This window comes from Crassostrea angulata, unplaced genomic scaffold (assembly GCF_025612915.1).
Source record: "Crassostrea angulata isolate pt1a10 unplaced genomic scaffold, ASM2561291v2 HiC_scaffold_134, whole genome shotgun sequence".
Lineage (NCBI taxonomy): Eukaryota > Metazoa > Mollusca > Bivalvia > Ostreida > Ostreidae > Magallana > Magallana angulata.
The window spans coordinates 114,516-140,981 of NW_026441689.1; the positions used below are offsets into that span (position 1 = coordinate 114,516).

Genomic DNA, 26,466 nt, shown 5'->3' on the forward strand with positions numbered 1-26,466 from the left:
AGTGACAACCAAAAGAAGCTCGTGTAATTTTCTTACAAATTTTGTCATGAATAAGATCTGAAAATTTCATGAAAATCGGCTGAAGCATTTTTGAGAAAACGTGGGAGAAAAAAAAAAGAATAATAATAATAATAGAGGAAAAGAATCAAAGCAATAACACGATCTCGTTGCGAGCAACGAGGAGGTCTTCCGTCCGATTTTTAGAAGAGGAAATGACCTTGCCTTTTATCTTCATCAACGAAACATATCAGGAAATGCAGATGTGATCTAAAAGAGCGATGGATGAAGGATTATCCACCCTGTAGGATCCTTAATTTTAAGGACCAGTCCCATTTTATTTCATATTAAATAAGAGGTCTTTTGACTTAATAACAGGTCTATTAACCTGTAATAAAAAGAAACCGAAGAAAAAAAAAGAGGGTCTTCCTTTGTAAACGGAAGACCCTAATAACAATAAGAATAGAAGGGTCTTCCGCTGAAGACGGAAGACCTTAATAATCAAAGACTGTTTTTGTCTAAATCTTAATTAAAGAGTGTTTTTCAACTTGTACTACAGTCCAACAACCCTTTTATGTTGATTATTTTAGTTAGCAAATTAAATAAAAAGGAGAGAAAGAGCAAATCTTGGCTCCGGCGAGATTAGAACACACAGCCTTTGCAGGTGTCTCAAAACATGGCTGACGCGAAATAATTCCCGAATTTGTGTTTGAATTTGGGGCGTTTCCGCCAGGGAGAAGAGCTGAGTTTTTGTATGAGATGAAAAACAAAGTGTAAGATGTCTGACTATTTAGGTTTGGTAACAGTGTGAGGTCATTTGAAATATTGATGCGTGTTTGTGTCTGGAGGGGGGTGATTTTCGTCGTAAATAAATCGAAAATAGAATTTTGAGGTGTGGATCTAGGATTCGGTTAACAGCAATTTGGGGAAGTCCTAAAACAATGACTGATGCATTTTACCCATGTATTTCAGTGTTGATAATTTTTTTTCGTGTCGTTTACTTTTATGTTTGACTGTTTTAATTTAGCAGGATTAATAAAATCTTTATAAATGTAGAAATAACGAAATCAGTAACACGTATAAATTTGAAGACAGTAATTTCCACAGTTCTAACATTCATAAGTAGTTCACACACTATCGTAGATACAGACTAAACGGAAAACAAGAAATATACATACAACAGAAATATTACGCGGCTGCTTACATCCTTTGTACTCTGTAAATTTTAAGTCCCCGTACAGGCTAAACTCGCCGTTTGATCTCAGGAATTTCTTCTTAATTATTCAATCCGCTGCATATTTGGCAGACAATAAGAATGGGGTCCGAGGTACATTTACATAAAATTTCATTAGGATTTAAGTGAGGGGCTCGGGAGTTAGAATTTTTTTCTACAGTACATGTCAAGCACGCCAATCGAAACTCAAATGCCCAAAAATTCATAACTCTCTAAAAAATGAACGAATAGGTCTGATCATTAGTACAGTAATCTAGAATTGAACTAGGTTGAAAATTAAGGGTCAAGATGAAAGATCCAGTAAAATCAGGCCAGAAAAACTAAATAATTTTGTGAATAGGAAGGGGGGGGGGGGGTCGGTGAGTGTACTGTGTAAATTTCATTTCCACGTTTAGGCAATAAGCGCCGTTTAATCTCAGGAATTTCCTCTTAATTGTTCAATCCGCTGCATATTTGACAGACAATAAGAATGGGGTCCGAGATTCATTTTCACGAATTTTCAGAGTGAAGGGCTTGGGAGTTAGAATTTTTTTCACAGTGCATGTCAAACACGACAATTGAAACTCAAATGCCAAAAACTTCTTAACTCTGTTAAATAATAATGAACGAATTGGTCTGGTAACTAGTACAGTAATCTAGAATGGTACTTAGTTGAAATTAAAGGCCCAAGATCAAAGATCAAGTAAAATCGGGCCAGAAAAACTAAATGATTTTATGAATGGGGAGGGGGGGGGGGGTCGGTGACTTCTATATTAAACGTAGAATATTAAATTCTAAATATCACATATTACACAATTTCTAAACAAAATACATATGTTAGAACAATGTATCAGCGCTGTATAAGCCACTGTACCATTGATTTGAAATTTAAAAATCTCAAAATCTTAATTATGATTTTTTCTTTGATATTTACTTTTATTCTAATATATGTATAGCATTAACATTAGGTACATGGAGATGAATGCAACAGGTCAAAACGTTTGAAATGGGCGGGAACAAATTGACGCGGACGTCTGAGAAAACACTGGATTGAAACTGTTGTTATATGACGCGTATTTTCAATCCACCTCAGCATTTTTAATTTGCTATATAAGTTAATAGAAAAACATTTTATTTCATCAATAATAGTGATTTTATTTCATCAATAGTAATCGGATCCCCATCCGAGAGAGATTATACGCAGGGCAAAGCATATTGTCCGATGACTCGTCAAAAGTCTGAAACCAAGTGAGGGCGATTTTGAAACGGGATTTATTCCCAGGGGAGAATAATTAATTCAAATTCTGATTTAATAAATTAATACATATATTATACCCATATAAAATGTTCGCTAGGCTAATTTATACGGATATGCACATTCATTGTTTATCTAGCTATAATGAGAGAGAGAGAGAGAGAGAGAGAGAGAGAGAGAGAGAAAGAGAGAGAGAATTATTGACCCCACTGCTTAATCACTAATCCCGCTTTTGGGCGAACATGTACATGTTTATAGACTTTTGTAAATAAATATAAACTTTATAAGACTGATTGTATATGATTATAATCCCAATCAACCCTGCCGTAACGATTTTTATAAATCAAAAGTGAATAATCAGACTCTTTGTTTCAACAGTGTATTTCAACGATCAGTGTTTACATCTGTTAATACATAGGCCCAAACACAGATACAAGGGTGGTCAGTTTTCACACCGTATCGCAGTCACCGGTTGTCAGAGAGAGAGAGAGAGAGAAAAAAAGAGAGAGAGAGAGAGAGAGAGAGAGAGAGTGAGAGAGAGAGAGATATTTCATAGTGTTTTATAGTGTTCAGGAAATCAATATATAAGCAACATATGTCAATAAACGCATGTATACATGCATGCGTGTATCTATATATTATGTGAATAAATACTAAGCAGTCCTCCTTTTAAAGCCATGTAGAATATCGTTTGTGCATTGTTAAGTAATGTGTGTGTGCATACAATCATGGAGATTGCGGCATTTCTTTGATGCCGGCAAAACGACCCAGTGAACTCTAATGCGGTCGTACTGCAGGGGCGCTTCGGCGGCATGTCTTTGATGCCAGCGATGCGACGAGCGTCTGAATCATGCAAACTGCTGACAGAAACGAGAACTATATTTGTACTAAAAAAGCTGTTATTATTTTTTATTTATGAGAAAAATTAAACGGAAAACAATAAAAACCACCATGTTAAATATAAAACCATTAAAGAAAACAAAATTAGGGAAGAAAAAATAATCGGCGCTCGGGGATGGAACCCGGGTCGCCTGGGCACAAGTCCAACACTCTAACGACTGAGCTACGCGGACTCTCGCTTCAGAACTTTTGAGCTCAAAATCTCAGCAATGCTTTGATCGATTTTAAAACGAATTTTATATTCTGAAGTGTTTTAGACGTCTCTATCGAATAAAAACATAAATAAAATTCAAGTTTAAAAAATTAAAAAATTAAGGTTTTTCATTTCCTTCCGGTGATAACCGGAAGTGACGGACGACGTTCGGATGTGCGAAGGGCACTGCGGCCGTTCACTCTCTACCATCTCTGAAAATGTGAAGGTTCTATCTTAAATACTTTTTGAGAAAAGTCGTGAACAAGTAAAAACGTAAAATCTTTAATATCTCGGTACCGGAAGTGACGACCAAAAAAAAACTCGTGTAATTTTCTTACAAATTTTGTCATAAATAAGATCTGAAAATTTCATGAAAATCGGCTGAAGCATTTTTGAGAAAACGTGGGAGAAAAAAAAAAGAATAATAATAATAATAGAGGAAAAGAATCAAAGCAATAACAATAAGGTCTTCCGTTGAAAACGGAAGACCTTAATAATAATAATAGAATTGAAAAAGAAACCGAAGAATAATAGAAGGGTCTTCCGCTGAAGACGGAAGACCCTAATAAGTAGACTCTTGTTGCAAAAGCAACAAAAAGGTCTTCCGTTTTGATATACATGAATCAATTTAACCGTAGACATTGCTTCTCTTACATAGAGAAAATAGTTTATATTATAAGTATTGTAAATGATGTATCCAGACGTTACTTCCATGTAAAACAACGAGATTGAATAAAAAAACCAATTTTTGAAGTACTCTCTGTGACGACCGGAAGTAATGCCGAACTAAACAAAACAGGTTACAAAGTTTGGTTGTTAAAAATTTGATTTATTTGAATCCTACCGGTGAAAACTGGAAGTGGCAGTTGACAAAATAAAACCCACTAAACATATCATCAATCAAATGTCTATCATTCATGAAAGCTTTGTGTCTCATTCACTTACAGTGACACAAATCTTGCGGGCATCAAATTTGTAAAAGGGAAAGCTTCATAGAGATATTTGAGATATCTCACCGGAAGGAACAGTTATTTGAAAATTTAACATTATAAAGATGACACATCTAAGATTGTATACTGATATATTCATTCCATGTAAAAGAAATAAATAAAGAAAAAACATATTATTTGTAGTGCTTCCGGTGACAACCGGAAGTTACGCCGAACAAAATAAAATAGTTTTAAAAAATGTACATATATAGGTCTATCATCCGACAAAGTTTGATTGTTCAAGTCGACATCGTTTATGAGATCTCGTCGAAATAAGGTTTTTTGTCTCAGGACAGGAAACGGACAAACGGAAGTGTTCAATGTAAATTGTACTAAATATTTCTTGTATACTTGTCTTTTGTACATTATTGTTCATCGAGCTCACTACAAATATTTATATATGTTTAAACACATCTACAACTATAGGTCTATCATCCCTCAAATTTTGGATGTTCAAATCTTTATCGTTTCTGAGATCTCGATGTGACAAGCTTTTTGTCGCGGGACAGGAAACGGACGACAGGAAATGAATTTTCAAAAAATGAAAAAACGCATAGAGATATTATCATTTTCTATCAATTCTGAAAATTTCAAGTAAATCTATTCAGCCATCTCTGAGAAATCTTGTGGACAAAAAGTGGGAAAAAAATAATAATAATAAGCAACAAAAAGGTCTTCCGTTCCTCGTGTATCAATTTGCACATTAAAATCCATTTCTCTTGTGAAAGAAAAATGATATGATATATACTGTAAAGGAATTCCTAAGAAATTATTTCTAAGTTAAACAAAACAAAAAGACAAAATGTCAAATTTTTTGGTACTTTCTGTGACGACCGGAAGTTACGCCGTATCGTACAGAACATAGAAATCAAAACTTCATACATTGTTTTGTCTTTCCTTATGGTTCGAATGTTCAAGTTTTTGTAAGTTATAATATCTCTTTGAAAAAAGGTTTTTAGTCTCGGTACCGGAAACGAACAAACGGAAGTGATTTAAGAAATTAAAAGTAGATATTTTAGTACATTTACCTACGGTACGTTTCTGTTCATCAAATATTAAAACAAATCTATAGTTAAAAAAAAAAACTTCTATTCCTTGAACGCTTCAAGTGAGAACCGGAAATGACGTACGACCAAATGAAACCCGTTAAACACATGTTCATTCAAATGTTAATTATACATATAAATTTTGTTTCTTGATCTCTAACAGTGTCTGAGATATTGTGGGTACTTTGTTTTTTAAAAAGAAGGCTACCTGAGATATTTGAGTTGTCTCACCGGAAGTAGATTTTTTTGTTGTTTATTTATAATGTGTATATGACCTTTTGTATTTCTATAGCTGAAATGTTACTTCCATGCTAATTAACCAAATATTTAAAAAAAATCAAAATTGGGTGTACTTCCTGTGACGACCGGAAGTTACGCCGGATAAAACAAACTTAAGTGAACCCATGTACATACATATATCTATCATCCCACAATGTTTGGTTGTTCAAATTGTTACCGTTTTTAAGATCTCGTCGAAATTAGGTTTTTTGTCTCGGGACAGGAAACAGACAAACGGAAGTGCTTAATGTAAATTTTATTAAATATTTCTTGTATACTTGCCTTTTGTACATAATTGTTCATTAAAAAAACTTAAAATATCAAAAGAAAACAGTTAAACTGATAAACAGCTTGATTTTTTAACTCTTCCTGTGTGGACCGGAAGTGACGGAAGACAAAATGAAATCGGTTAAACATATCTTCAATCAAATGTCTATCATTCATGAAAGTTTCATGATTTGATTATTTATAGTTTCTGAGATCTCCCGGGTACAAAATGTGTTTTAAAAAAGCTACCTGAGATAATTGAGATATCTCACCGGAAGTAGAATTTTGTTGTTAATATATCATCGCATAGATAACATATGTATAGAATTATAGTTTAAATTCTATGGAAAAGAAATTTAATGCGTAAAAATAATTATTTTTAAAGTGCTTCCGGTGACGACCGGAAGTTACGACGAACAAAACAAAATAGTTTAAACACATATACAACTATAGGTCTATCATCCCACAAAGATTGGGTGTTCAAAACTTTACCGTTTTTGAGATCTCGTGGTGACAAGCTTTTTCAACGCGGGACAGGAAACGGACGACCGGAAATGAATTTTGAAAAAATGAAAAAAAACGCCTAGAGATATTATAATTCTCTTTCATTCCAGAAAATTTCAAAAAAATCTATCAAGCCATCTCCAAGAAATCTTGTGGACAAAAAATGGAAAAAAAAAATAATAATAAAAAACCTTACAATCACTATAAGGTCTTCCGTTGGAAACGGAAGACCTTAATAATAATAATAATAACTAGACTCATGTTGCTATAGCAACAAAAAGGTCTTCCGTTCCTTATGTTTTAATCTGTACAAAATGTCCATTTCTCTTGTAAACAGAAAATGGATATAACATATACTGTAAAGGAATTCCAAAGAAATAAAAAAATCAAAAGACAAAATGTCAATTTTTGAGTACTTTCTGTGACGACCGGAAGTTACGCCGGATCATTTAGAGCATAGTGATCATATATTCATACATTGCTTTGTCTTTCCTCGAAGTTTTGATGTTCAAGTTTTTGTAAGCTATAATATCTCTTTGAGAAAAGGTTTTTTGTCTCGGTACCGGAAACGAACTAACGGAAGTGATTTAAGAAATTAAAAGAAGATGTTTTAGTACATATACCTACGGTACGTTTATATTAAAACAATCATAATTATACATATACATTTTGTTTCTTGATCTCTCACAGTTTCTGAGATCTTGTGGGTACTTTGTTTTTTAAAAGAAGGCTACCTGAGATATTTGAGATGTCTCACCGGAAGTAGAACTTTTTGTTGTTTATTTATAATGTGTATATGACCTTTTGTATATCTATAGCTGAAATAGTACTTCCAAGCTAATTAACCAAATATTTAAAAAAATCAAAATTGGGTGTACTTCCTGTGACGACCGGAAGTTACGCCGGATAAAACAAACTAATGTGAACCCATGTACATACATAGATCTATCATCCCACAATGTTTGGTTGTTCAAATTGTTACCGTTTTTAAGATCTCGTCGAAATAAGGTTTTTGTCTCGGGACAGGAAACGGACAAACGGAAGTGCTCAATGTAAATTGTATTAAATATTTTTTGTATACTTGCCTTTTGTACGTTATTGATAATTAAAAAAACTTATAATATCTAAGGAAAACAGTTAAACTGATAAACAGCTCGGTTTGTTTGAACTCTTCCTGTGTGGACCGAAAGTGACGGAAGACCAAATGAAACCGGTTAAACACATCTTCAATCAAATGTCTATCATTCATGAAAGTTTCATGATTTGATCATTCATAGTTTCTGAGATATCGCGGTTACAAAATGTGTTTTAAAAAAGCTACCTGAGATAATTGAGATATCTCACCGGAAGTAGAATTTTGTTGTTGATATAACATCGCATTGATAACTTATGTATAGAATTATAGTTTTATGTTTTTTCTATGGAAAAGAAATTTAATGCGTTAAAATAATAATTTTTGAAGTGCTTCCGGTGACGACCGGAAGTTACGACGAACAAAACAAAATAATTTAAACACATCTACATACACTGGTCTATCATCGTACAAAGTTTGGTCGTTCAAGTCTTTACCGTTTTTGAGATCTCGAGGTCACAAGCTTTTTCAACGCGGGACAGGAAACGGACGACAGAAAATAAATTTTGGAAAAATGAAAAAAAACGCCTAGAGATATTATAATTCTCTTTCATTCCAGAAAATTTCAAAAATATCTATCCAGCCATCTCCGAGAAATCTTGTGGACAAAAAAAGGAAAAAAAAAATAACTAGACTCTTGTTGCTATAGCAACAAAAAGGTCTTCCGTTCCTCATGTATTAATCTACACAAAAAATCCATTTCTCTTGTAAACAGAAAATGGATATAACATATACTGTAAAGGAATTCCAAAGAAATAAAAAAAAAAAAACAAAAAGACAAAATTCTGTGACGACCGGAAGTTACGCCGAATCATTCAGAACACAGTAAACACAGGTTAGGTTAGTAAAAACTACCTAAGATAATTGAGGTATCTCACCGAAAGTAGATTTTTTTGTTGATTTGACATCGCATTGATAACTTATACAAAGATTTATACTTTTATATTAATTCTATAGAAAAGGAATTTAATGTATAAAAATAATTTCTGAGGTGCATACGGTGACGACTGGAAGTTACGAGGAACAAAACAAAAAAATGTAAACTCATCTACATTAATAGATCTATCATCCTACAAAGTTTTTTTGTTTAAGTCATTTCCGTTTTTGAGATTTAGAGGAGTCAAAGTATTTTGTCTCGGGACAGGAAACGGACAAACAAAAGTGCTAAATGAAATTGTAAGCTAGTATTTGTTAAACATTCGAAAACAAGACTTTATTGCCTAACAATATATCTAAAATTATCAAGGAAAGACAATTTAACTTATAAACAACATGATTTGTTTGAACTCTTCCGGTGTGGAGCGGAAGTGACGGTCGACAAAATAAAAGCGGTTAAACACATCTTCATTCAAATGTCTATCATCCATGAAAGTTTCTTGTCTTGATCACTTAAAGTTATGGAGATCTTGTGGGAACAATATTTGTTTTAAAAAAGCTACCTGAGAAAATTGAGATATCTCACCGGAAGTAGAATGTTTTTGTTAATTTAACATTGCAGAGATGACACATGTAAGAATTTTTACATTCTTTTGAGATCTCGATGCCACAAACTTTTCGTCGCGGGACAGGAAACGGACGACCGGAAATGAATTTTGAAAAAAATTAAAAAATAGCCTCGAGATATTATCATTTTCTATCATCCCTGAACATTTCTGGAAATCTATTTAGCCATCTTCGAGAATTTCTGCCGACAAAACAGGAGAAAAAAACTAGACTCTTGTTGCTATAGCAACAAAAAGGTCTCCCGTTCCTCATGTATTAATTTGCACAAAGATCCATTTATCTTGTAAACAGAATATAATATAGACTCTAAAGGAATTCCCAAGAAAAAAAACAAAACAAAAATACAAAATATCAATTTTTGAGTACTTTCTGTGACAACCGGAAGTTACGCCGTTCATACAGAACACAGTAAACATATCTTCAAACATTGCCTTGTCTTTCCCCAAATGAAACCCGTAAAACACATGTTTAATCAAATGTCGATTATCCATACAAGGTTTGTGTCTTGATCTTTCACAGTTTCTGAGATCTTGTGGTTACTTTGTTTTTAAAAAAAGAAAGCTACCTGAGATATTTGAGATGTCTCAACGGAAGTAGAACTTTTTTTTCTTTTGTTTTTTTACCATGTGTAGATGACCTTTTGTATTTTTATAGTTAAAATGTTACTTCCATGCTAGAAAACCAAAATATTTTCAAAATATCAAAATTAGGTGTACTTCCTGTGACGACCGGAAGTTACGCCGGATTAAACAAAATTGTGCTAACATATGTACATACATAGGTCTGTCATCACACAAAGTTTAATTGTTCAAGTCGTTACAGTTTTTGAGATCTCGTCGAAATAAAGTTTTTTGGCTCCGGACAAGAAACGGGCAAACGGAAGTGCTCAATAAAATAAGATTAATTATTTCTTGCTTACTTGCCCATCTTAGTTCGAAATAACTAAAATTATCCAATGAAAACAGTTAAACGGATAAACAACTTGATATGTTTGAACTCTTTCGGTGTGGACCGGAAGTGACGGTCGACAAAATGAAACTGTTTAATCACATCTTTAATCAAATGTCTATAATCACTAAAATTGTCGTGTCTTGATCACTTTCATTTTCTGAGATCTTGCGGGTACAAAGTATGTTTTAAATAAGCTTCCTGAGATAATCGAGATTTCTCACCGGAAGTAGAATTTTTTTGTTTATTTCACATTGCAAAAATGACATATTAAAAGATGTATACTAATATTTTTATTCTACGGAAAATAAATTAAATAAGTAAAAACAAAATTTTTTGAAGTGCTTCCAGTGACGACCGGAAGTAATGCCGAACAAAACAAAAATGTTTAAACACGTCTACAAAGAGAGGTTTATCATCCCTCAAAGTTTGGATGTTCAAGTCTTTATCGTTTCTGAGATCTCAAGGAGTCAAGTTATTTATGCTCAGACAGGAAACGGACAAACGGAAGTGCTAAATGAAAATGAAGGTCAGTATTTGTTAAACATTAGACAACAGGACTTTATTGTCTATCAATTTATCAAAAATTGTCAAAGAAAAACAGTTTAACTTATAAACAAGATCGTTTGATTGAACTCTTCCTGTATGGACCGGAAGTGACGGTCGACAAAAGAAAAGCAATTAAACACATTTTCAGTCAAAATGTCTATCAGCCATGAAAGTTTTGTTTCTTAATCACAAGTAGTTTTTTAGATCTCGTGGGAACAAAATTTATTATTTAAAAGATAACTGAGATAATTGAAATATCTCACCGGAAGAATAATTGTTTTGTTGATTAAACATCGCATAGATGACATTTGTATTAATTTATACTTAAGGAGGCCGACTTTAGTTTGCATTGCGCATGTTTTTGCGCATTCTAATATAATACAGTTGATATATACTTCTTATGAATTTTTTTCGATATCATTTCTAAAATTGAACACAATTAACAAAATACAGATAAAAATATTTAGATTTTTAAAGGAAATTTTTATTTTTAACACGATTTTTCGTTGTGCGGTAGGGGAGCATTGCCATTGCGCTTTTATGACGTTATGATAAAATGAAGCTTTGAAGGAGTACGTTATAAGAAATAACATAAAAGAAAAAGTAAAAATTGTACGCTGATGAAATTTTTTTTTTTTTTTATAATTTATTGTTTTTGTTCCATACATACTAGTACTAATGTTGACATTATTAAATTCAGTTGTTATAAATTTTATACACATGCATACTCACTCACACACAAGTATAATTACATACATTTTTCAATATTAGTGGTAAATGGTTACTTTGCTTCCAAAAAAAGAGAAAAAACCAAAAAAAAAATAAAAAACCAAAAAATAAATAACAAATAATAATACGAATAGTAATAATCATAATATCATAAACTAATCTAAAATGTTTTTCCATGTAAGCCACAATTTTTCAAAATTGCGCAGCTTTTGATTTTGGATAGCAGCATATTTTTCTACATGCTGATGAAATTTTATATACAGAATGATGCTATCCTCGAGGACATTTTCCTCATTTTTGGAATGAATCCATTACACCAATCATCATTCGTGATCATCCAAATATATAGCAAAATTTGGTGCATATTAATATTTTGAGATGGCCCCCAATTAAAAACCAGACAGTAGAATTTTGTGTATTTTACATATAAGGTAGGAAATGATATTATTAATCATATATAACAATATGAGAAAAAAAGCTATTGTAGTATTTTTTAAAACTGCATTGATTTGCGGAAAATGACAGTTTCCTATATATTCCTATAGTAAATGTACCTCGATTTTGAGATGGTCCCTAAAAAGAACCAGACGGTCGATTTTCATGAACCTTCGCGAATAAACTAGAGTTGGTTTAAATTACATATGGTTAAAAAATAAAGAGTTTTGCTATTGTAGTTTTTCCGCAAAAAAACCCCAAATCGGCCTCCTTAAATATTTATTTTGTTGAAAATAAATTAAATCAGTAAAAAAAACATATTTTTCTAATACTTCCGGTGACGACCGGAAGTCACGACGAACAAAACAAAATAGTTTAAACACATCTATAACTATAGGTCTATCATCCCACAAAACTTGGATGTCAAAAGGCTTGCCGATTCTGAGATCTCGAGGGAACAAGGCTTTTTGACGCGGCACAGGAAATGGACGACCGGAAATGAATTTTGAAAAAATGAAAAAACCGCCTCGAGATATTATCATTCTCTATCATCCCTGAAAATTTCAGGGAAATCTATCAAGCCATCTCTGAGAAATTCTGCCGACAAAAAAGGGGAAAAAAAGAAAGAAAGAAAGAAAGAAAGAAAAAACATTACAATCACTATAAAGTCTTCCGTTGAAAACGGAAGACCTTAAAAAAAAGAAACATTACAATCACTATAAGGTCTTCCGTTGGAAACGGAAGACCTTAATAAAAAAACATTACAATCACTAGAAGGTCTTCCGTTGTAACGGAAGACCTTAACTAGACTCTTGTTGCTATAGCAACAAAAAGGTCTTCCGTTCCTCATGTATTAATCTGCACAAAAAATCCAGTTATCTTGTAAACAGAAAATTGATTTAATACATGCATATACATTTTGTCTTTCCTCAAAGTTTGGATGTTCAAGTTTTTATTAGTGATAATATCTCGTTGAAAAAAGGTTTTTGTCTCGGGACCGGAAATGGACAAACGGAAGTGATTTAAGAAAAGGAAAATAGATATTTTAGTACAATTACCAACGGTACGTTACTGTTCATCGCATTGAGTAAAATGTTTAAAAAAAGTTAAAAGATTTAAAAAAAAGTTCCATTGCTTGAACGCTTCGAGTAATAACCGAAAGTGACGTAGAACCAAATGAAACCCGTTAAACAAATGTTTAATCAATATCCATTATCCATACAAGTTTTGTTTATTGATCTCTCACAGTTTCTGAGATGTTGTGGGTAGTTTGTTTTTTTTAAAAAGAAGGCTACCTGAGTTATTTGAGATGTCTCACCGGAAGTAGATCTTTTACGTTTTTTTTTCTATCATGTGTAGGTGACCTTTTGTGTTTTTATAGCTAAAATGTTACTTCCTTGCTAAATAACCAACATATTTTTAAAAAATCAAAATTTGGTGTTCTACCTGTGACGACTGGCAGTTACGCCGGATAAAACAAAATAATGAGAACACATGTACATACATAGGTCTATAATAATTAATTTTTTTTTTGTTTTTTGGCCTATTTTACTTTATTATTTATCGAAGTAGCTAAAACTATCGAGTGAAAACAGTTAAACAGATAAACAGCTTGATTTGATTGAATTCTTCCGGTGTAAAGCGGAAGTGACGGATGATAAAATGAAACTGAGTAAACATATCTTCAATCAAATGTCTATCATCCATGAAAGTTTCGTGTTTTGATCACTTATAGTTACTGAGATCTTGCGGGTACAAAATATGTTTTAAAAAAGCTTACTGAGATAAGCGAGATATTTCACCGGAAGAATTTTTTTCTATGTTTAAACTTGCATAGATGTCATATAAAAGGAACTATACTTATATCTTTTTTCTACGAAAAATTAATTAAATACGTAAAACTAAAAAATTTTTAAGTTCTTCCGGTGACGACCGGAAGTTACGCCGAACAAAACAAAAATGTTTAAACACATCTGCAACCAAAGGTCTATCATCCCTCACAGTTTGGATGTTTAAGTCTTTACCGTTTCTGGGATCTAGTGGTGACAAGGTTTTTTGTCGCGGGACAGAAAACGGACAAACGGAAGTGCTCAATGTAAATTGTATTAACAATTTCTTGTATACTTGCCCTTTGCACTTTATTGTTCATTGAGCTAACAACAAATATCAAAGAAAAACAGTTAAACTGATAAAAAGCTCGATTTGTTTGATCTCTTCCTGTGTGGACCAGAAGTGACGGAAGACAAAATGAGACCGGTTAAACACATCTTCAATCAAATGTCTACCATCCATAAAAGTTTCGTGGCTTGATCATTAATAGTTTGTGAGATCTCGCGGGTACAAAATGTGTTTTAAAAGAGCTACCTGAGATACTTGAGATATCTCACCGGAAGTAGAATTTTTTTGTTAATATAACATCGCATACATAACCTATGTATAGATTTATACTTATATATTTATTCTATGAAGAAGGAATTTAATGCGCAAAAGTTATTATTTTTGAAGTGTTTCCGGTGACGACCGGAAGTTACGACGAACAGAACAAAATAGTTTAAACACATTTTCAACTATAGGTCTATCATCCATCAAAGTTTGGATGTTCAAGTCTTTACCGTTTTTGAGATCTCGAATGTACAAGCTTTTTCAACGCGGGACAGGAAACGGACGACCGGAAATGATTTTTGACAAAATGAAAAAAACACCTCCAGATATTGTCATTATCTTTTATTCTAGAAAATTTCACAAAAATCTATCCAGCCATCTCTGAGAAATCTTGTGGACAAAAAAAGGGGGAAAAACTAGACTCTTGTTGCAAAAGCAACAAAAAGGTCTTCCGTTTTGATATACATGTATCAATTTAACTGTAAGACATTGCTTCTCTCACATAGAAAAAAAAGTGGATATGATAATTATTGTGAATGATATATCCAGACGTTACTTACATGTAAAACAACGAGAATGAAAAAGAAATCAATTTTTGAAGTACTTTTTGTGACGACCGGAAGAAACGCCGAACTAAACAAAAATGTTAAGCAATTGTACAATCATTTGTCAATCTTTCCTCAAAGTTTGGTTGTTCACGGTTTGCCAAATCTAAGATCTCTTTGAAACAATATTTTTTGTCTCGGGACCGAAACGGACGAACGAAAGTGATTAATAAAAACAAAAGCTGGTATTTCTCGTGCATTTGCTTAATGTACATCACTGTTTATCAGGCTAGATGAAATTCCAAGAAAGTCAGTTAAACTTGTTAAAAACAGGATTTGTTTGAACCCTTCCAGTAAGAACCGGAAGTGACAGTTGACAAAATTAAACCCGTTAAACACATCCCCAATCAAAATTCTATCAATCATGAAAGGTTCGGGATATTTGAGATATCTCACCGGAAGTAAAATTTATTTGCCAATTTAACATTATATAGATGACATATGTAAGATTGTATACTGATATTTTCATTTTATGTAAAATGAATAAAACAAATTTTGGAAGAGCTTCCGGTGACGACCGGAAGTTACGCCGAACAAAACAAAATAGTGTATATACATGTACATACATAGGTCTATCATCTCACAAAGTTTGATCGTTCAAGTCGTTACCGTTTTTGAGATCTCCAGCAATCAAGGTTTTTTGTCTCGGGACAGGAAACGGACAAACGGAAGTGCTCAATGTAAATTGTAATTAATATTTTTTTGTACTTGCCCTTTCTACTTAATTTTTCATCGACTTCACTACAAATATCAAAGGAAAACAGTTAACCTGATAAACAGCTTTATTTGTTTGAACTCTTCCTGTGTGGACCGGAAGTGACAGAAGACAAAACGAAACCAAGTAAACACATCTTCAATCAAATGTCTATCATCCATGAAAGTTTTGTGCTTTGATCACTTATAGTCTCTGAGATCTCGTTTGTACAAAATGTGTTTCAAAAAAGGTACCTGAGATATTTGAGATATCTCACCGGAAGTAGAATTTTTTTGTTGAGTTAAAATCGCATAGATAACCTATGCATAGATTTATACTTATATATTTATTTTATGGAAAAGGAATTTTATGCGTAAAAGAAGTTATTTTTGAAGTGCTACCGGTGACGACCGGAAGTTACGACGAACAAAACAAAAAAGTGTGAACACATCTACCGCTATGGGTCTATCATCCCACAAAGTTTTGATGTTCAAGTCTTTACCGTTTTTGAGATCTCGTTGATACAAGCTTTTTCAACGCGGGACAGGAAATGGACAAACGGAAGTGCTCAATCTAAATTGTATTTAATATTTCTTGTATACTTGCCCTTTGTACTTCATTTCTCATCCAGCACACTACAAGTATCAATGGAAAAAAGTTAAACTGATAAGCAGTTCGATTTGTTTGAACCCCTCCTGTGTGGACCGGAAGTGACGGAAGACAAAACAAAACCGGTTAAACACATCTTCAATCAAATGTCTATCATCCATGAAAGTTTTGTGCTTTGATCACTTATAGTTTCTGAGATCTCGTTTGTACAAAATGTATTTAAAAAAGCTACCTGAGATATTTGAGATATCTCACCGGAAGTAGAATTTTTTTGTTGAGTTAACATCGCATAGATAACGTATGCATAGATTTATACTTATATATTTATTTTATGGAAAAGGAACTTTATGCGAAAAAGTAGTTATTTTTTAAGTGCTTCCGGTGACGACCGGAAGTTATGACGAACAAAATAAAATAGTTTAAACACATCTACAGCTATAGGTCTATCATCCCACAAAGTTTTGATGTTCAAGTCTATGCCGTTTTGGAGATCTCGTTGATACAAGCTTTTTCAACGCGGGACAGGAAACGGACGACCGGATATGATTTTTGACAAAATCAAAAAATCATCTCGAGATATTGTCATTCTCTTTCATTTTAGAAAATTTCAGATAAATCTATCTAGTCATCTCTGAGAAATCTTCTGGACAAAAACTTGGAAAAAAATAATAATAATAATAACTAGACTCTTGTTGCTATAGCAACAAAAATGTCTTCCGTTCCTCAAGTATTAATCAGTACAAAACATCCATTTTTCTTGTAAACAGAAAATGGATATTATATTGACTGTACAGGGATTCCCCCAAAAATAAACAAAACAAAAAGACAAAATGTCAATTTTGGAGTACTTTCTATGACGACCGGAAGTTAGGCCGGATCATACAGAACATAGTAAACATATCTTCATACATTGTTTTGTCTTTCCTCAAAGTTTGTATGTTTAAGTTTTTGTTAATTTGTTGTTAATATCTCGTTGAGAAAAGGTTTTTATCTCGGGACCGGAAACGAACAAATGGAAGTGATTAAAGAAATTGAAAGTACATATTTTAGTACATTTACCTACGATACTTTACTGTTCATCACATTGAGTAAAATGTTTAAAAAAATCTAAAGTTAAAAATAAAAACTTCTGTTGCTTGAACGCTTCGTAGTGAGAACCGGAAGTGACTTACGACTAAATGAAACCTTTTGAACAAATGTTTAATCAAATGTCCATTATCCATACAAGTTTTTTGTCTTGATCTGTCACAGTTTCTGAGCTCTTGTGGGTACTTTGTTTTATAAAAAGAAGGCTACCTGAGATATTTAAGAGTTCTCACCGGAAGTAAAAAAATTTTTAATACCATCTGTGGATGACGTTTGTATTTCTATAGCTAAAACGTTATCCTATGCTAAATAACTAACAGATTTTAAAAAAATCAAAATTGGGTGTACTTCCTGTGTCGACCGGAAGTATTGCCGGATAAAACAAAATAGCGTTAACACATGTACAAACATAAGTCTATCATCCTACAAAGTTTGGTTGTTCAAGTCGTCGCCGTTTTAGAGATCTCGTCGAAATAAGGATTTTAGTCTCGGGGCAGGAAACGGATAAACGGAAGTGCTCAATGAAAATTTAATTTATTATTTCTTGTTTACTTGCCTATCTCAGATTATTATTTATCAAAGTAACTGAAACTATCGAATGAAAACAGTTAAACTGAAAAACAACTTGATTTGTTTGAACTCTTCCCGTGTGGACCGGAAATGACGGAAGACAAAATGAAACTGGTTAAACACATCTTCAATCAAATGTCTATCATCCGTGAAAGTTTCTTGCTTTGATCACTTTTACTTTCTGAGATCTCGTGGGTACAAAATGTGGTTTAAAAAAGGTACCTGAGATAATTGAGTTATCTCACCGGAAGTAGAATTTTTTTGTTGATATAATATCGCATAGATAACCTATGTATAGATTTGTACTTATATATTTATTATATGGAAAAGTATTTTAATGCTTAAAAATAGTTATTTTTAAAGTGCTTCCGGTGACAACCGGAAGTTACGCCGAACAAAACAAAATAGTTTAAACACATCTACAACTATAGGTCTATCATCCCACAAAGCTTGAATGTCCAAGTGCTTGCCGATTCTGAGATCTCGAGGGAACAAGGTTTTTTGACGCGGGACAGGAAACGTACGACCGGAAATGAATTTTTAAAAAATTAAAAAAACGGCTCGAGATATTATCATTCTCTCTCATCCCTGAAAATTTCAGGGAAATCTATCAAGCCATCTCTGAGAAATTCTGCCGACAAAAAAGGGGAAAAAAAAAGAAAGAAACAAAGAAAAAACATTACAATCACTATAAGGTCTTCCGTTGAAAACGGAAGACCTTAATAAACATTACAATCACTATAAGGTCTTCCGTTGGAAACGGAAGACCTTAATGATAATAACTAGACTCTTGTTGCTATAGCAACAAAAAGGTCTTCCGTTCCTCATGTATTAATCTGTACAAAAGTCCATTTCTCTTGTAAACAGAAAGTGGATATAACATATAATGTAAAAGAATTCCAAAGAAAAAAAAAAAGACAAAATGTCAATTTTTGAGTACTTTCTGTGACGACCGGAAGTTACGCCGGATCATACAGAACATAGTAAACATATCTTCATACATTGTTCTGTCTTTCCTCGAAGTTTTGATGTTCAAGTTTTGATTTAAGTTATGATATCTCTTTGAGCAAAGGTTTTTAGTCTCGGTACCGGAAACGAACAAACTTTAGAAATTAAAAGTAGATATTTTAGTACATTTACCTACGGTACGTTTCTGTTCATCAAATTAAGTAAAATATTAAAACAAATCAAAAGTTAATAAAAAACTTCTATTCCTTGAACGCTTCAAGTGAGAACCGGAAATGACGTACGACCAAATGAAACCCGTTAAACACATGTTCAATCAAATGTTAATTATACATATACATTTTGTTTCTTGATCTCTCACAGTTTCTGAGATCTTGTGGGTACTTTGTTTTTTTAAAAAGAAGGCTACCTGAGATATGTGAGATGTCTCACCGGAAGTAGAACTTTTTGTTGTTTATATATAATGTGTATATGAACTTTTGTATTTCTATAGCTTAAATGTTTTCTTCCATGCTAATTAACCAAATATTTTAAAAAAATCAAAATTGGGTGTACTTCCTGTGACGACCGGAAGTTACGCCGGATAAAACAAACTAATGTGAACCCATGTACATATATAGATCTATCATCCCACAATGTTTGGTTGTTCAAATTGTTACCGTTTTTAAGATCTCGTCGAAATAAGGTTTTTTGTCTCGGGACAGAAAACGGACAAACGGAAGTGCGCAGTGTAAATTGCATTAAATTTTTCTTGTATATTTGCCTTCTGTACATAATTGTTAATCAAAAAAACTTAAAATATCAAAAGAAAACCGTTTAACTTATAAACAGCTTGATTTTTTTTAACTCTTCCTGTGTGGACCAGAAGTGACGGAAGACAAAATAAAACCGGTTAAACATATCTTCAATCAAATGTCTATCATTCATGAAAGTTTCATGATTTGATCATTTATAGTTTCTGAGATCTCGCGGGTACAAAATGTGTTTTAAAAAAGCTACCTGAGATAATTGAGATATCTCACCGGAAGTAGAATTTTTTTGTTGATATAACATCGCATAGATAACTTATGTATAGAACTATAGTTTTATGTTTATTCTATGGAAAAGTAATTCAATTCGTAAAAATAATTATTTTTGAAGTGCTTCCGGTGACGACCGGAAGTTACGACGAACAAAACAAAATAGTTTAAACACATTTAAAACTATAAGTCTATCATCCCACAAAGTTTGGGTGTTCAAAAATTTACCGTTTTTGAGATCTCGTGGTGACAAGCTTTTTCAACGCGGGACAGGAAACAGACGACCGGAAATGAATTTTGAAAAAATGAAAAAAAACGCCTAGAGATATTTTCATTCTCTTTCATTCCAAAAAATTTCAAAAAAATCTATCCAGCCATCTCCGAGAAATCTTGTGGACAAGAAAAGGGAAAAAAAAATAATAAACTAGAGCAAAGCTCGTTGCAAAGCAACGAGTGGGTTTTCCGCTAATGTCGAAAGCAACGCTAGAAGTACGTCTAAGATGCAGCGTTCTTAATCTAGTAACAAAGAAACCTAAGTACAAAAAGATAAAAAAAAATCGAATGATTCTTGGTACAACTTAACATAATCCGAATGATTTTAAGTACGACTTAACCAAAAACCCTTAACCATTTCAAGAGCGACTTAACAAAAATACAATGTGTTTAAGTACGACTTAACAAATTTGACTTCATTTCAGGTACAAGATAACTTTACCTTGAACTAACATCTTTTTTCTTAACCCAGAATGCAAAATTAAAATTTACGTAAAAAATCAATTTTGTTTAAAAGATAATTCTGAGCAACTTTTCCTCTTCACTGCTTTTCAAAGGGTTGACCTTTCGTACTGTGTGCTCGTTGCGTCATTAATTGTCAGAAACTTATCGATGTAAAGTTTACTTTACTGTACCTCTGTGAATATTTTCTATGTAAAATTACTATGAACCAGACAACATTGAAATGGTGAATATTTCAAAGGGCCCCGCTTATGTTAGTTCAGAGAATTCTGCTTTGACCTTGACCTTGAAATTTTTCCAGCTGGCATAGAACTTTTAATTCAATTTCATTCCCCCTAACATACATGCATTTTTGTTCAAACTGACAAAGATTAAGCATATTTGGAAAATAATCTACTGTCTAAAACTAATTTTAAAAAGATCTGCTATGACCTTCACATTGACAGACTTGGTTAAAGGTCACTGCACGCCATTAACCAATAAACTCGGTAAAGGTAAAATATAAGCCAAATAGGGGCTAAAAGGAGAGTATATCTATGCTCTTAAAATATGGATTTTTGTGTGATCTGATATGACCTTGACTCTTCATCTACAAATATCATTCGAGGTCATTGCATATATTTTGATCAAAGGCATCATGTGGGTGAAGTATGAGGCTGAATGGAGCAAAGGGAGAGAAGATATACTCCGGACAAGGATTTTATATATATAATTCTGCTATGACCATAACCTTATACCTAAAAACATGGTTCAAGGTCACTGTGCATCCTTCAACCAAAGGAACCCTGTGGATGAGGTATGAGCCAGATTGGGCCAAGGGGAGAGAAGCTATGCTCCAGTCAAGCAATCTCGGATGGACAGACGGACAAATTGATCACTAGAAGGCGCCCGCATAAACATGCCTTTTTATCTAATTTAAAATAGTATCCATGCTATCTGCCCATGGTGAATAGTCATCAAAACCATTCATCAGCAGAATTTGATTTCCCTCCTTTTTAAGGTGGTATGGGACATCTGTCGATATTAATGTGGATTAAAGTACTATATAATTGAAAAATTTTCACCGGTTTAGAATTTTCAAATTTTACAATATTTAACCAAAAAATAGCTTTTAAAAATATTTGAAAAGGTAAATATTGTAAAAACCCCAGCGGGATTCGAACTCATGACTTACAGGTTCCTAGTAAACCCTCTAACCCACTGCGTTAAGGAGTTAGATGACCATTTTTTTTCGATAAACAATACGTCACAACATGGAAGTGTCCCATATCACCTTAAACTCGGAACACCTCTGACCTAATAAGATTGCCGCATTAAATACAAAGTTTGATTTAACTCTAATTTGTTTATCATCAAGAAATTCTGCATCGCTGACAAATAAAGTTTTCTTCTGTATAATGAAATACCAATTAACTGACTATTCGGACAATAGCAAGTTTATTGTCCCACTCCACAGCAACTATTTCCCTTGGCTTTGCCTCATTAAATAGTTGCTGTCTTGGGGACAATAAACTTGCTATTGTCCTCATACCCAGTAAATACTAAATAGGCATATAATATCCCATCCACCTACATTTCATGTTATATAACCTCCCGTTTGTAACCTTCAATTTCACTGTAAAGTCAACACATCTGTCATAGCCGCAAGTTTCACAATTTATTTCTGCTTCTCATGTACTTAAAATTAGGGGCCTAAATATTGCTTACCAATTCCAACAAGAGACATCCCTCTAACTATTGATAATCATTAAAATTCATTTCATGAGCAACAATGATAAACCTTCAAGTACAGTCACTCTCAATTTTACAAAAATATTGACGGTACTTTATCCGAAACTCTTCATTGTACCTTTAACTTAGTACACTAACATTTTTATGAAAAGACGGTTTGTCTTAGAATAAGAAAGCTAATGCAATTCTGAGAAAAATAATACCACATATTGCCAATTCCATTGAGGTTAAATAAAAATATGGCAATTTAAGTGAACCCACCATTTCCAATTTCCTTTAGTAAACACAGATTTACAGGGTTCTCCATAGTAAAACATCTTTACCTGACCTTTTAGAGGTCAACTGTTGTTCAACCACCTTTAAAAAGAAACCTTATTCAATACAACATACGCCTACTTGATATAATCATGATAAAAGCTTCACATCACTTAGAAATACCCTTACATGTATACCCCCCCCCCAATCTTTTGATTTTCATAAGAAGTCATGGTTTGAAATGTTTTACCTAATTTTATGAAACTTATGGCAATTTCCTTGAGTCATTTCTCACACATATTTGAAAACAATCATCAATGATTCTAAAATTTGATCCTAATTATTTGTTTATTTTATTATTTACACCATTTTAATTAACAAATAGACAGCTGTCCTGCTTGTGATTTCTTTTTTTTATGAAAAAAGTAGGCTAACAATCATATTTAGTGAATATCTAATCTATTTTCGTTTCTAGTCTCCATCTAACCATGCTAAAACAGTAAGTTACAACCTACTAGTTAGACATCTGCCTTAAATTAAAATAAAATTCAAACACCCAGGTAGCTGGAGACAGAGTTGATTTCCATGAAAAATGTTCAAAATTTGACATGTTCTTCTCCTTTTTTTATGCATATATACCTTAGAAAGGTAGAAATAGGTTGTTTCTTGTTCATTTCAAAAGTAATTATCATAGCAGATGATATTTCAAAGTCAAATGTACATTTACATATCCTACATGTAATCTTAATGCAGACAATTGGATGGGGGGTGGGGTTCAATTATGTAAACACATCTAAATACCTTTATAAAATAAAAAATAAAGGAAACATAATTGCATACTTTTATTGAAAAACAAATGTTCACAATAATTATGAATTTCTTTAAATATATAGCCTTAATTTTGTTTTTCATAATTTCTTATCAAACACAAACCACAACATGGGATGATGCTTTCATAAAGTTCCATTATTGTTCATGCATTATCCGATTTAATTTGAATTACCGTTAAAAAGTCTGTAGAACACAAGGAAATTGCATGTGGATAGAGGTGACAGGTTAATCTCAAGAGCTGACCCACAATAATCAACAGGTACCGGTAAAAGCCATGTGGTAACAAGAGTCTGTTTTGAGCTGAAATAAAAAAAAATAATTAGCTGTGTTTACATACATGTACTAGTAATAGCTGTGTTTACATTAACATATGCATAGTATTTCTGTAAAAAATACACTGACCATGCAGTGTAATAAGTATGACATATCCCAATACATGACATAACATTTAGGCAGTACAAGATCAAAAATTTGCATATCAAGTCATAATATAATAGTAAAAAATTTTCATAGGTATAAACACTTATCAAATTGAGAGAGAGAGAGAGAGTTTGAGAGAGAGAGAGTTTATTACCGTACTTGTAGTGCAACAGTCAATATTTCAATTCGTAAATTACAAACGAATATTACCCACCGAACAGCGTCAAAGTACATGTACTGGTATTAGCTTCTGGTATACCATTTTTTATCAATTCTACTTGGTTTTTTTTTTTGCAAATAAATTTAGCGGGGGTTTTTGTTTATTTTCTTATAAATTACATGTTTTAAAAACAATACTATGTGTAATAAGCATAAAACATGTATGCGTAAACTTAATGAAGAATTTTTAATAGATTATTTTTTACAGAATGTGGTACATTACATGTATGTCAATCTTTATAAAACTAACGTATATTTCATGCGCCATAAATTGCAAGTTTTTTTGTAAATATCGTTTCCTTGCATGATAGGTATATATGGTCTAACCAAAATTTTCTTCATAAAGCTACAGCTGTATGTACCACATATATGTTTTGTCACAAGTATACATTTTTAAAAAAAATACCCAAATTCCAACAGTTGAAATAAACTCAGCTCATTCTCTGATAAGTTCATTGTGTTTTGTGCGTGCATATCTTATTTGTCTGCTGCAACAGCAGCCAATCAGCGGTAAGCTGAATCCACAAAAAGAAAGTTTGTGTTTTAGGAGCGGGTAAATTGTTTATGCGACACTGTCAAGCAAACCACACCAAATAATAACAAGAAACATAAATATTCACATAAATGTATTGTGTTGTAATTAAAGTAAAGGTTTTTAACACTTATTGCATCTTGCAAAACATGTGATGACCCTTAATCATCTGTCATATATCTGATATACCTGCATATGTAAAAGATGGGAGAAATAACGACGGAACAAACTGGGATTCGAACCTGGCCCTCTGAATCTCTAGTCAAGTGCTCTACCAACTGAGCTACATGTATCTGGCACCGGTATTCAAACCAGTCTGACCGTCACATTCCTCCCCCCTTAAATGATCTTCACCCTCGAAGATCACCCCTGGCAGGATCGAGTTAACCTGTTAGTTCCAGGGGTTGGTCACAACACCAATATTGTAACCGGGATTTGAACCTGGGCCCCTGAATCTCTAGTCAGGTGCTCTACCAACTGAGCTATCTAGCACTGGTATTCAAACCGGTCTGATTGTCACATATATAAAGAATTATTTTAAACAATGTTGTTCAATAAAAAATAACACTCGCAACCTTCAGTTTTTGTCTGTAATTAATCAATATTGGCGTGCGATCAGTTCTCGCCGAGTACCATTTCTCACCAGTGCATTGTTACGTCATTTTATCAACACATAAAATTATATACGAAAATATGATGTAACAGTGCACCAGCGAGAAATGGTCCTCGGCGAGAACTGCTCGCACGCCAGTACTGCCAGTAGTCAGATTAAAAAAAGAGAATAAAAAATTACATTTAAAACATTAACAAAGACAATTTAAGTACACATCATAACTGCTAAACAAGAAAAATTATGTGAACTGGTAGAATGGTAGGCATAGTTCTAACTTGTAACCTACATGTAGAAGTACATATACCGGGTACCCGTTGGTCTGCTAAACCTCTCTAATGATACAATGATCGGCATCATAAAGATATTAAGTCATGTTTTAACTCTGAAGTCTGAAGTATACAATTTTATTTACTTGAAGTTATGTCTACAGGGTATTCATGACTACATTTGGAGTCTTCTGCACAAGAATATATGATATGTTTCTAATTAGTCCCTGCTTTGAATTTTGAGTTGAAAATTCACAATTTGTTATTTTTTTAAATAGATAAATTCAGTTACCCTTTACAGTCCCCTATGAACCTCGAGCGAGTCTAAACATCCATGAAACATGTAAAAATTACACGTTAGTAAACAAACACCCACACCATAACAAAAACATCCAACAGTGTGCACGTACTTACATGTACATCTATACATACTAAATTTTAACCAGTTAACAAGAAACTTTAAAAGGAGTAAAAGCCTCACCTTCTTCAGTAACATCCACATAAATCACACTCTTTAATGTCCATCTTTTGTCCTTTATTACTCGTAGCTTATCAACGGCTGATCGTCGACAGAAGTGTGGCTGTCAGAATTTCCTCGTAAACGATTCACACGAGAAAAATATCCTCCTTAAACAAATATGTAGTATTGTTCCCTGTGCATGTTCATATGTTTCACAGTCAATTGAAAATGCATGTGTACACCGAAAGAATACACAACTTCTCTTCTGCATTACGGCTCTCTCTTTTCTACAATGCCGTTCGTTACTGTTTACATTCGGCGCGCGCGCGGGGGTTACAAACAGGGGCGCCCCGACAAATAGTTGCACATAGAACGTTTAAATAATGTGTGTTCATTGAATTCATAAATGATATAAATGAATAAAAAATGAAATTGAATCACAACAATTTATTTAAGACGCAACACAACGTAATGCAGTAAATGCCTGGGCCTTAAAGTGGCATTTGTTCGCTTGTGTGTCTATGTAGACATATT

General features: G+C 33.0%; 1 protein-coding gene and 1 long non-coding RNA gene across 2 annotated transcripts in view; both read right to left on the bottom strand.

The window, feature by feature from the left end:
• The window catches only part of LOC128169447 (neurogenic locus notch homolog protein 1-like), a 72,099-nt gene that overhangs the window by 31,393 nt on the left and 14,240 nt on the right, over window positions 1–26,466 (bottom strand). The window lies entirely within an intron of this gene.
• On the bottom strand, window positions 23,420–26,413 carry LOC128169448 (uncharacterized). The gene is made up of 2 exons (XR_008241535.1): window positions 25,954–26,413; window positions 23,420–23,722 (listed from the first exon to the last, which is right to left on the bottom strand). It is a non-coding gene; the product is annotated as an uncharacterized LOC128169448 (long non-coding RNA).